Source organism: Strix uralensis, chromosome 2 (assembly GCF_047716275.1).
Source record: "Strix uralensis isolate ZFMK-TIS-50842 chromosome 2, bStrUra1, whole genome shotgun sequence".
In the NCBI taxonomy this organism is placed as follows: Eukaryota; Metazoa; Chordata; class Aves; order Strigiformes; family Strigidae; genus Strix; species Strix uralensis.
The window spans coordinates 50,235,207-50,248,238 of record NC_133973.1 but is presented as its reverse complement, the minus strand read 5'-3'; the positions used below and the strand labels follow the sequence as shown (position 1 = coordinate 50,248,238).

The 13,032-nt window shown below is 40.0% G+C and overlaps 1 protein-coding gene across 6 annotated transcripts in view; it reads left to right on the top strand.

Annotated features, from left to right (window-relative positions):
• CNKSR2 (connector enhancer of kinase suppressor of Ras 2) overlaps positions 1–13,032 on the top strand; it is a 218,535-nt gene that overhangs the window by 17,929 nt on the left and 187,574 nt on the right. The gene's annotated exons all lie outside the window — the stretch shown is intronic.

Sequence of the window (13,032 nt, the reverse complement as noted above, 5' to 3'; positions counted from 1 at the left end):
CCAAGACCTGCCCCAAGCCATGGTGGGAGAAGTCTTCACAGTGAAATCATGCTGTGAGGATTTCTGCCAGCTTCGCTAATTACGAGCACGCAGGCAGCTCTCTACCCTCAGCAGTGCGTGGCGAGGCAGCACATGTCATCCCATCCCGCGAGGAGGGGAGGAAGCAAGCTGAAACACTGAGTGAAAGTGAGAAGATGGGGGGCAGTGGCTTCTTGCAGCTTCTCCCTTGGCCTTGTGGGTGCGGGTGGCTGGCCATCTGCCTGGATGGGGAAGCTCTGAGCAGGGGGAAGATGGGTTTTGGGTAGAGGTCAGGAGTGGTCACACCAAAATGTTCCCCAGCTGGAATGGATGCAGTGAGAGACCCAAAGTACCGGTGCTGCAAGGCATTGGTGAGGGTGGAATAGCGGTGGGTTTGTATGTGGGAATTAGGGATGAGAGAGGTGACTTCTGTGCCTGTTGTCCCACTTGCATTGATGAGTTGGGACTGGGCTGAGACACACTTCCTTCTCCTTGCCTCAGCCACCTGTGGAGGAAGACTGGACCGCAGGTGATGACTGCTGCAGTCAGGGAAGAACTGAGATGCAGAAAATAGACTTTTGTTTCCTATAAATGCTGAATGGTAAAGTTTTCTTTCAGAAATAACTGAGAAAACCTGACCAAGAAAAACAATACCTTGTTATGTTTTTCCTGCATGCCAATGGGGTAAATTTTCCTACTGGCATTTAGAGGATGCTGAGTGATGAGGATTCGGTTTGCAGAAGAGAATCATCATCTTCTCTCTGGAGCTTAGCTTCTTTCATAAAACGAGGGAAAAAACAACCTCTCTGCATGCCTGGCTGAAGTGTTACCTTGGTGGTAAGCTGCAGGGAAGGTGAAATTGAAGAGTGAGATGCAAACAAAAAAGGTCAGTTGTTGCTAGAACTAAATACATTTTTGTGGTCTTGACAATACAGAAAATATTTCTTTTAAAAAGGGAAGAAGGATTGTATATACTTCACAGCTTGTAGAATCCTATGTTTATCCTTGGCAAAGTGTCTTAAGGTCTCAGAAACTATAAGATTTTACAAGCATGTCACAAGAAGACATCTAGGACCCTGCCTCATGAGATTTCAGTGCAGGGTTTGAGCTGGAGAGCTTCTTTCTGTGGCAACATGGTAGGTTTTGAGGTTCTGTGGCGAGATTAACTCCTCAAAATTTAATTATCAGCTATTGCATGTTCAAAATACTTGCCGATGTGGTGGGTTTTTCTTCTAATTCATATTAGAAGACATGGAAAAGTCTTGAAGACCAAATTCAGAAAAAATGGGAAATTAGTTATTTTACCAGTATTAAAGCATTTCTGGATAAAAACCAAAAATGAAAAAAAAGTCAGTAGGACTTATGGTTGTATAAAACTGTATTAGAATTAATTTTGGAACATATTCTATATATTAACACTGGCTGGCTAATAATACGTGTTTAATGGGAAAGCTTTTTAAAAATATCTCCAAATGCTGATGCTTTTGAGATTTTCACAATATTCTAGGGTAATGACATTAATTTCTGAGAGAGATTGTAAAGGGCATACTTAGGTCTGACATTTATACCTTCCATAATATCAATTAAAATATTTAGTCTCTGCCTGCTATCAGCTGAAAGGACATGAGTAACTCCACAGCTTTCTGCTAGAACAAGATGCGCAACCTTGCACTTACATAAAGCATTAGTGTGATGTGTTCTAGTTTTGGTAGGAGTATTCACATACTTGAAGTTAAAATTGTGGATGGTCTTAGAAATGAGGCCCATATTTGAGAACTACAGTGTAGCTGAAGTACGTATACCTTGAAAACCTTACTCTGGGGATTTTGTGATTTTTGACTTTTTTATTTTTGCAGCATGCTAACATCTAGCATTCAATTTGCATGTAGTTAGACCTCAGTTACTTTACTGAGGGGGGTGTGTTCATAGCTGAGGGGGTTTGCTCATAACTCTGAAAAGAATGTAGTAGTGAATAGTTCTGCAAAAGTACTTGTGTACTGACACTGTTTCTCTGTTTTATCTGGGATGAAAGGTTTACTTTCTGGGAAGCTAAAAAAAGCAGTTGTTGTTTTCTATGTGTGTACCCTCAGAAACTTCTTCTACTTGTTTTCATCCAAGGCATATTTAAGACATTACTTTCTCATTGCTTTTGTTTAATTACTTTTAATTGTTTTAAATGTTTGGGCACTCACAGGGCATTTTTTTCTCTCAGGATGGGAATAGGCTTTCTTGGGATGATTTAGAAAGTACTGTTGCTACCATCTGTCTTTGACATAAATTTAAACTTTACAATTTACTTAGTAAAATTCTTTTAAAACTCAAAAATGTTAGGATCTAATGATTTAAGTCTGGCTGTGAAAGCCTCTAATCCTCTGCTTCCAAATTAGCCTTCCTCATCCTATGTGCAGAAAGGAGAGGAGAGACATTTTGGGATGGAGTTCAATAGCATCAGGCCAAACATTGAAAGATTGTTTGCACAGCTGTGTCTAAGCAGTGACCAAACTATTAAACAACCTAGTGGGGGGAAAATGAATAGAAACTCCTGTTGGCTAGAGGACTGAGTTTCCTGGACAGTGCTCAGGACGTTATGAAGTCATTGCACATGCTGGGTCGAGGCTTTTACCCATATTTTCCCCTTGTGCTTGGGAATAATTCATGCTTCGTTTTTCACAATAATATAATTGGCTTAAAGCATCTGAACAAAATTCTGCATCGACAGTGATGCACTGTAGTGTACTTACCTATAACTTCAATTAGGGAACCTTTCACTGCCAGTAAACTGATTCACTGATGTGAGAGGAGACAGTGCCTGTATATCTGTCTTGCTTCCTTGCAAATTGTGGATTATCAAACTGGACTACTGAGCAATAATTTAATCAGTGGCATCAGAAGAGCATTAAGCTCCATTAAACGTTGGGTCACCATCAATGTCAGATGAGTATTAAATTATGGCTTGCAACTTAGCAATAGTCATCCAAAAGGCAGTGTTTAGGTTCTTGGCAAGCATGTAACAGTTTATTATGGAACAGATGCTGCAGAGCTTAACATATGACTGAAGTGTCAAGTTGTGTCAGAGAAGATGTGCCCAACACTAATGCGGTGCTCAGGCTTTGTGAGACACATGTTAGTGAATTGCTCCCTACCTGAACGATGTGTGTTAAAAGTGTTTCATTAATAGGATCTCCTGTTGAATGCTTGGAAGTCAAAGCACTGCTCTGTCTGCCAAAGACTGGCTTAAAATGTGAATAGGTTATAATGAAATTCTCTCTGCAAATGGTGGAGATGCAGCTCTGATAAGGAGGGAGGACCTTACAGGCAGCTCAGAGTCTGAATTTTTATGTAGAAGAAACATAATTTTCTTTCTGGTTCTGGTGCACCATAATATTGCCAGCCTGATATTTGGAGGATTACTTTGATACCTTTATTGCTAGTCACAGATTTTCCAAGTAACAGCAGTAAGGTGAAACTAGTAACGTTCTTTCTGGGTTGCTTCGCTGATATTAGCAGCAGCAGCTCTTATGCAGCAGCTAAATCACTGAGGCTCTTGTCAGTCTGCTGTACAGCTCCTGCCACTAAGGAAAGCCGTGTGCTGCAGGAGATGCTGACCTTGGAGCTATGCAGGGAGAGAGAGGAGGATGAAAAATGGATGCTAGAGTAAAATGGTTTTCCCATTCTTGTTTAGGTGCAAAGAGAATAAAGATGAGGTAAAGGAGAGAGGGAGTGTGTTGGGCTGGTAGAGTAACAGTTGTGCTGAGGAAAAATTTTGCTTGGTGGTGGTGCTGGGAAAGGAATAAATGAGAGGGACGTTGATATAGGTGAAGCTTACCTGGTCTTTACACAGCTGCCAGCTTGGTGGTAAGATGGGTTCTCCAAGTGGGAATCCTGACAAGATTTCCCTGCCCACCTCCTGAAGATGGTTGTTAGGGTTCTTGCCAAAATCTTGTCTGTGGTTAAGATTTTCTTACCTGTTTGTAACCACAAGTTGGCCACATAGTCTTACAGGCACAATACCATGGCAGGATATTTTAAGCCATGTTACAGGTTTTCATTTATGAAGGATTGCATCACTGGTGCTCAGATGTTGCCAACTAAATTCTTGCTGCTATGCAGAAACCATTGTACTTCTGTTTTGTGGCAGTGGGCTGCAGATGGGATTGCTGCAGTTTCAGCTGAAGGAGCCTAAGGACAGCTGGGCAGAAGGCAGTGGTCTTCAGGGAGGAGTCCTGTCGTCTGGCTGCAGGACTGAGGTGATGGGGCAGTGTGTGGCAAAACCACTCCAGTCAAAAGTCTCCAGAATCTCCTCCAGCCCATAATTTTCACCTTAAAATTTGGTGTTCATTTGCTTGTTAAAAAGTGCTGCCCCAGAAATCTTCATGTCCTATATTGTTATGCTGTTATTTTTCTTTTCAAAAATATACTAACTTGTTGAAATTTCAATGCTAAGCTGTTAATATTAAAGCTTCAGAAATTTTTTCAATTTTCCTTTTTTTCTCCCTATTACAGTTTTGAAACTGGCCATTATGCAGAGACCCAGCTCCAAAAGGGACTTTAGCAGAGCAGAACCTGTTGTGAGAGGAGAATTGCACCTTATCTTTATAGGCCTTAGAAAGCCATTTCCTATCTACCAATGCTTAACTTCATGCATGCTTTATTATTAAAAGCCGTGTTATTTCTGAAATAGTTCAAGTTAGCGAAGAGATTCTACAAGAACTGAAGAGTGTTAAGGTATTACTGTTGCTTAACAGGAGGCTGAAATAATACATAAGCACTAGGATGCATGTGATCTGCAGTGCAAGATGAGAATACAGCTGATAGGTGTTTAACAGACTGGTTGGCATTTGGGAATGATGGTGGAAATTATGCATTTGATACCTTAGATCAGGTGCTTGGAAGTAAAGATGTGCTCTGTCTTTTTCAAAGAAAATCCAATCTTTAAATCTTTATTTTTAATGAGACCAAAGGAGTTTGTGGTAGGTAACAAGGATAGTGTTTTCCTTCAGTCTTTAGTGACAAGGAGGAAGGCATGCAAAGTCAGCAAGAATTACTATGATCAAAATAGTAATTAGTATTAATTCATTCAGGTTTTAGAACTACTTGAAATGGTATATAACCTTATGTTTCAGATACACTTTTAAGAATGAATATGGAAAAAGGAAGCACTCATACAATAAAAAAATTAGTACATATAACAAGCCCTGTTTAAACTCTGCAGAGTGAATATTCAGATATTTTCTTGCACCTTTTGGTCTTTTTTTTTTTTTTCCAACTTTTGATTAGGTCTAGATGAAGTGCTAACCAAAATACTTGATATACACTGTCTCCATCACTTTTCAATATAAAGTAAGCAATGCCTACATGGCCAAGAGATAATTCAGCAAGATCAAGAAGTATACTACAGTAGCCTATATACAGCTAGCACAGAAAGTGTTAAACAGCATTTACCTCCTGGTGATGTCTTGTGGAAATGGGCAGGAATATCCATAATTGGGACTCTTTATTCCATGTAGACTGATACAAGTATTTAGTCTGCCAGCCAGGAATATTGCAGAATAAAGGATGAAGATGACACAAAGGAAACCCAAGCTCAAAATTAATTCAGTGGTAGAACTTTCTATGTTGTTTTGGTTTTTTTTTTCCTGTTATCTGATAAGCTATGGCAACAATATACTGAAGCTTGTGGAACCGCAGCCTCACTTAAATCTCAACCCTGGTTTAGTTTGCTGTGCCTTCCACATAGCTTGGGGCAAGGCTGTTTTTAAGTATGGCTAAGCAAAATGCATGAGAGCATCACTTTACCTTGTGCTGCCTTCTGGAGGGCTCAGTATGAGTAGAGCTCTCATGGACGGTGCAATTCCTGTGATGTTTCTGGCCTCTTGCTACATGAATTGCTTGGGAGGCCAAGCACTGTGCACATCTTCCACCTCCCCATAGATGGTTTTCAATGTTGCCTGCAACAGCAGCAAAGTGTGGGGATTTCAGGTTTTCCTTTGGCTTTCCCAGATTTAGGCCTCTGAATTGGTTAAGTAAATGTGTGTATATGTGTGCATTATAAAACGTTAGTAGCACTGAACTGCAGCATTTTGCACAAATTCATACAGTGTGTAATACTAATATTTAATGAAATACCTCATCCTTCTTTGTGAAGGAGCTTCAGGGACAGGTTTCATACCATTAATTTAGTGCTATGCAGTTAATAGTTAAAAACAAATTGTTATTAATTTTGTGTGACGCGCGCACACATTACTTTCCATGTGAATGTTCATTTCTCTTTCCTAGGGATACAACATTGATGAGACTTGAAAGAGACTAATATGTCGCTGTAGATTAATTCAGTCTTTGAAGGGTATAATTCCTAGTTACTGCTTTTTGCTCATATGGATAAATTGTATGAGCAAGTGATTATGCAAAATGAGAAACTAGCTAAAGTGTAACTTAGGTTGTCACTTCAACAGGTGGGTTTTTTTTTTAAATTTTTATGTATTTACAACTTATGCAGAGCCAGCGACATTATTTTGAAAAGTATATTTCCAAAGAAAATAAAAAACTAACAAATGTATTTTGCCATGATCCAGTTGTGTGGGTTGCACTCCTACTGCTTTACAGGCTTACAGTTCATATTGTAGATTTTACATTATGGAATGTGTTCTTTTAATGAGTGAGAGGGAGAGTGGGGAAGAGCAGGCATGTAAAGTTGTCCCTGCATATACTTTTATGTAAAGCTTTCTCTACTTTGAATGTAGTTTGAAGCAGATTGTCTTAGCCAAGAAGCTTAAAGCTGAAATGTATTCAACTTCTTAACATTCACTGGATCTGTGCATATCAGAATGTAATACAGCTGTACTTGTAGGACTGTTTGTTATTTGAACATATTCTGTCCAATTATGGGTGATGTCATTAAGGTTCTCTCTTAATTCTGAAATCCTTCCTGAGAGGAGACAGATAGAGCCAAATGCTGGATGATTTTACTGGTAGTAGAAGGAAAATCAAATGTAGAAGAAGGAAGAATAGTTTGGAGTATGGATGGAAGTCATTGTATAAGCACTCCCAACGAAGCCTAGCTTCTTGTCCACTGTTGCTCCAGGGAGAGGTTCAACGTACGCATAGCAAAACTGAGGAATTGCGCATGTTGCAAAATGAATTGCATGGGTTTTAACCACGCTGCTGGGCTGCACGAAATCCACAGACCCCATGTGATAGCATCACCAAATAAATCTTGAAGCCTTATCTGAACCATTAGCAGATTTCTTCAGGGGTGGGAGACAGTGTAAAGTACTGAGGTAAAGGAAAGCTTTAACAACTGTTGTATTATTTCTTCAGGGACACAATGTTCCAGCTTGCTCCTAAAGGATCCCTTCTGACATAATAAATTCTTGGCAGCAAAGCTGGTTTTTGTGGTGAAGAACTATAATAAAGACTGGCAGAGCTTATTTGACTATTTTGTGTAATAGCATATATTAGCCCCTGTAAGGGAGGGAGAAGAAGAGGGCCCTTCTTGTGACAAGAACAGTGTGTTTAATGTGGCTGCTCCGGAGCATGCTGTAAAAATGCAAACATGGGAAGGCATTTGAAAGAACAACCAGTACTTATTTACTTACTTGGTTAACGTCAGGGGTGTGCTTGGTTTACATAGAATCATAGAATGGTTTGGGTTGGAAGGGACCTTAAAGACCACCTAGTTCCAACCCCCCTGCCATGGGCAGGGACACCTTCCACTAGACCGGGTTGCTCAAAGCCTCGTCCAACCTGGCCTTGAACACTTCCAATGATGAGGCATCCACAGCTTCTCTGGACAACCTGTTCCAGTGCCTCACAACCCTCACAGTGAAGAACTTCTTCCTTACATCTAATCTAAATCTACCCTCTTACAGTTTAAAGCCATTACCCCTTGTCCTATCACTACATGCCCTTGTAAAAAGGGCATAAACATCTCCTGGCTGTCTTGCATATTACACTTGTTTTTTCTTTTTAATATGTGATTCATTTATATTTTGTAGGGGGGTGGGATGGTTACTGAGACATTGTATGTGAAGCGATGGAAGTGGTGAAGTATAGCTTTCCCTTTCTCCTTCAAGTCACTCCTACGCATATCAAAGTATTTGACCAGTGATTTTAAGTTACAGATGTTTCTTTGTCATGTGGAGGAGGATGTACAGCTTCTTCTGCCCACAACTCTAAAACCATCCCAAATCTCACACTGTGCTGAATTGTGTGAACGTCTGCTAAAGAGAGCTACAAGCCTGGGAATTGCATGGGCGTTGCAAGAAGGAAGAATGAACGTGAGGGAGTTCACTCAGAGTTTGAAGAAACTTTCCCTCCTGCCTGCCTGCTGTAGGCTTTGACATTTGATGGCTTTGCACTTCCTATAGTCATATGTGCTAGTGTGAAGCACAGCTGCAAATAATCATGGGACGGTGAAAAGCTATGGAAAATTAAGACTTTTGTATCTTAAGTCCTGAGGGGGTGTTTCAGCCTTATAGCCCCTTCTAAACTGCTGAAGAAGCCAATACCACACCTATTTAGACAAAGCCTCCCATCCTTAGGGGATGTGGTGGTTGCATTTCAGTGCTTACAGTCATATTTGGGAATTTGGTAGTTTGTCATTGCTGTGTGGTGCAAGATTGTTCGGAGGGCAGGTGCTGCGCATTAGTGCAATTGCGGTTGGAGATACGCAGCCATAGCCCCAGGGCTGGGACAGATAGGTGGGCTGGTTTGCTTTGGGCGGACTGTGCCCTCGCTAGCCCTTTCCAGCTCTTGGCACTGTTACCTTGGTGGTGTGTTTGAACCTGGTGGTACTCACTTCAGCCTATTTTAATAACATTAGCACTCGCTGCTTGCTTGAGAGACGTGTTGGAGAATGAAGCCACACGCTGTTGGTAGACGGACAGTTGTTCTTCCTGTGTAAACCAGTGGTGTAGCCTTTTTGTTTGTAGGTGCCAGAATATTATGTTTGGCAATAAGCTGTGTTTTAATCTTGTGTGTTTGGTGATAAGATGTGTTTTAATCTTGAGAAGTTGTTTTGTGCTAGTATAAAGATAAACCTCTAGAAACTCTAAAGTCAGAAGGAGACTGCTGAGGAAAAACTTTTTGTTGTGCTCATTCATAAATTGCTTTATATTTTAGGGGTAACCAATTACTAATAAAGTTACTCCTTATAGTCTGATGTATACTAGCAAATTCTTAGGAAACATCAAAACACTGCAGTGGTAGTGATGCAGACAGATGTTGTACAAGGAGTTTTAGAGGAGAAAAATTGTAGCATTTGAAATTTAAAATATCTGATGAAACATAAATCAAATAGATGTTAGTTAATGGTGTTTAGAACCCTATTTTTATAATGTTGATTGAAAAATGCCTGTGTGCTAAGATAGTTGCAATGTATTCTAGTTTACATGTGATAATTGGAGCAGAAATGTAGTACTTTGAGGAAGAAGTTAAACATTGATTGGACCCAGGAACACTTCACTTTCCTGAGGTACTCTGCAAAGTGGAGTACATGTGAAAAGTGTGAAGGAGAATGACTGTGAGAGTGTGAAAACTAAATGAAACAGAGTAGAAATAAAAGTAGCTGTTGAGGGGTCTGCCTTTATTAGCTAGCCAGCTTGAAGCCAACTTCAATTTCATGGAGAAAGAGCAGTTTATCAAGCATCTTGGGTCAGGTCCATGTCTCCTTGTATATTGCTTTTGTACAGACTCTAGCATCATGGGGCGCTGAATAAGACTAGACTGGCTTGATTCTTGTGTATTATAGAAATATATTTTTACATGTAAAGTGACAATTCCACTTTCTCCTCTTGCTTTTTGCAAAGTTTTGATGGTACATTCCATGTCCTCGAAAGCTGCTTCAAAAATCAGGAGGGCATAGACTTAAGTAGGAAAAAACTTGAGACAATAATGGCATTTCCTCTTTGCAGTTTTAGGGGGGTGTTTCATTGAGTGTTTATAGTCTTATAATCTTGGTAATGCTTGGAGAATTTATTGGCAAACTTCTGGTTTTGGTAGAATACAATATTTAAACAAACACCACCACCTCCACCCCCACTTAGGCTATCTGGTCTTTGTTCAGAATACAAGTAGAATTCCTTGGGGCAGGGGGTGGGACATGGGGATGGGGAGAAAAGAAAAATAAAAAAAAGACAAAAACCCATTACAGTTCAGATATTTCCAGTTTATCTCTAGATGCCTCCCAAATCGTGCTGAACTTCTAACCCTGAGCTTAAAATTTGTCGTTTTCTACGCTGAAGTATGAAAGTAAATGCACACTTTCTCATCACATCCCCATTGTGGCTGCCCTAGTCCCCTGCAGTTGGGTGTAGTAGTGTTTAACAGGACTAAATGGATGCATTCATTTGATTAGCTTCATTTGGGGGATTCCTGATATTTAATGATGCTGTGGGTTGTTTGGCTCCTCTCCCTTCCACTAGCAAAGAAATTTCCGCTGCCATTATCAGCCACACTAACTTTTTAGCACACTTCAGCATTTCTCGTGTGCAAAGGCCACAGCTGTAGTTGAACAATGTGGTCGTTGTAATCCAATAATGAGTCCTAAATATAACAATAATTACAACCTCTTACATTGAGAACAATATTGATAATCAGGGATACTAATCCTTGAATTTCATAGAAATGGAGCTCAACACTGGTTGTTGCAGTGTTATCCATGTTTAAGATTTCAAATACTTTGCAAAACTTGTATGTGCTTGTGTAAAGATTTGGCTTTGCTATACAGATGGGCATAATGGGAACAAAAAGCACCCAGAGAAATATGAATGATTACATTTATCAACAGCTAAACAGAACACTTTAGATATTATTCTTGTAATTAACAAGTCTAACTTGTCATAATAAGCCCTGATTATAAGTAGTCTAACAGCAAGGACTGATTTTATTGAAAATATGTCCTATTAGACACTGCACCCAGTTCAGTCTTGTGTGTCTTTAAATCATACTTGCAGTTAGTCTACGTGCATACTTTCCGTCTCTCTGTCTCCTTTTTTAAATTTCATTTTCTTTTTTCAAGAAAACCCTTTTAAAATGTGGTCAGTGTGAAATTCTTTGTAAAGTAGAGCTGTTGATGAGCTGTGTGATCCACTCAGTCTTGATGTTTCTGCAATTTTCTGATGAACAAAATTGCCATTTATTGCCAACATGGATCTGGGTCTCGTATGAGTTCATGATCATGAAAAGATAGGGTATCTTTAGGCACAGAAACAGAAGACACATCAGAGTTAGATTCCTCAAACAGGATAAGATTTTTAATTACAGAATTCATAGTTACTTGAGACAGTACTTCTTTCACATCAAACTTCTATTTCAACCCACTGCTGTCGCAAATACACTGATTCTGAACCTTGTCATAATGCCATCTCCTCGTCCACTGCTGGCTTTTCCTTTGACCTACCACAGGCCCTTCTTCTGGCAAGGACCTTAAAAAGAACAGAGCAACATGCAAGGTCTAAAATATACTTCTATTTCAATTCCTCATTTTGCAGATCTCTTCAGGAGCCCAGTGTGATACCTTCCTTATTTACCTCACTGCTGTACACAGTACCTCTGGTCTAGTAGCCAGGGTCTCAGCATTTATAATACCTTCAGGAGAGGCTGAATTTGGATTATGTTGCTGCTTCTCATGTTTGCATCTTGTCTTTTGAGTTCTTCATTCTACAAACTTAACATGCTTTTCTGTATGTAGTAGTATATATCCAGTGGATACCAGGTGGGGTTTTTAATGTATTGTGTTTCTCTTTCATTGTCTAAAAATAGAGGTTTTAGTTAGCAGTACCTCTCAGCTAATGTTTTGACTACAAACAGTTGAAGGTTCCTAGAGAAAAAAAAATACATCTACCCTAAACTGCACATGGAAAACACTTAATCTTATACTGTATTCTATGAATGTGCATGTTCTGCTTGAAGGAATCATTATTTGGATAGTCTCAGTAATTTTAATGTTTATTTTACTGTTTTTGAAATTTTCTTTGACTCAGATATGTGTGGAAAGGGAGAGGGAGTGAGAGATAGAATAATTCTATAGAGTGAATGACAAATACATTTTACAGTTAGAGGGCTTTTGCCTGAAATTGCAGATAACCAGTGAGCAAAGTGATTGTCCTGCTCTTTTGCAAATACTGCTATAATCCAGACAGTTGGCAATTCTTTTTTACATTAATCCTGTACCCATTCATAAATCTGGTCCTGCAATTAATTTTTTCTCCCCAGTTTTAAATATATTGTAATTTTTTCCCAGTCCGTAATGAAAGCAGCTTCTGGTGTTTCTTTTGCCATCCTACCTGCACTGCTCCTCTGGGATGGGGCATTACTTTTTTGTGGCTGTTCTGTCCACAGTAGGCATTTGCCATCTACTGCACTTAAAACATTCTGTTCTTTGCTCCATCTTTTGGCACTGATTACTGTGACATCTGTTTGTCACATAGGAAGCCCAGGAGGTGCTGAAGACCCCGAAGCAGTGAGCATCCCTTACATGAGCACCCCTTATGTGGGCAGAGGAAAATTATCTTTGCCTCTCAGGTGGGGAAGCGGCTGGCTTGGCTTGCTCCCCATTTTTGTGGTGACATTCAGACTGAGGGACATGGAGAGTTTCCAAATGCCCATCTCCTGTGTACAGATTGTGGGGAAACCTGGCTTTTCCTAGTCTTCTCATGCTCTGGTTCTCTGAGGGAGGAAACATGAGTGTGTACCCCAAATAGGAGCTGCTGTGATGGGGAGAATTGCCCACCCTGGGCTACCTGCAGTGTCTGTGCCCAGGAGCACTCTCTGGTTGAGGTGGAAGAGAGGGAGAAGTTTTCTGGTTGGTTGTCTTGCTCTTTGACGTAAGCAAACCTTGTGTTTTTGTATAATTAAAGAGAATAGGCTAGTAGCCTACCAGGTCTGGATTAATAAAGCCTAGGTGCAAATGTGTAAGTCATAGCACAGTATTTTAACTTATCGGGAACTCAGTTGAACATTTAAGCTTGAAATACATGTAGACTCATGCAGTTTCAAGGGTGGTTAGTTCTTAAG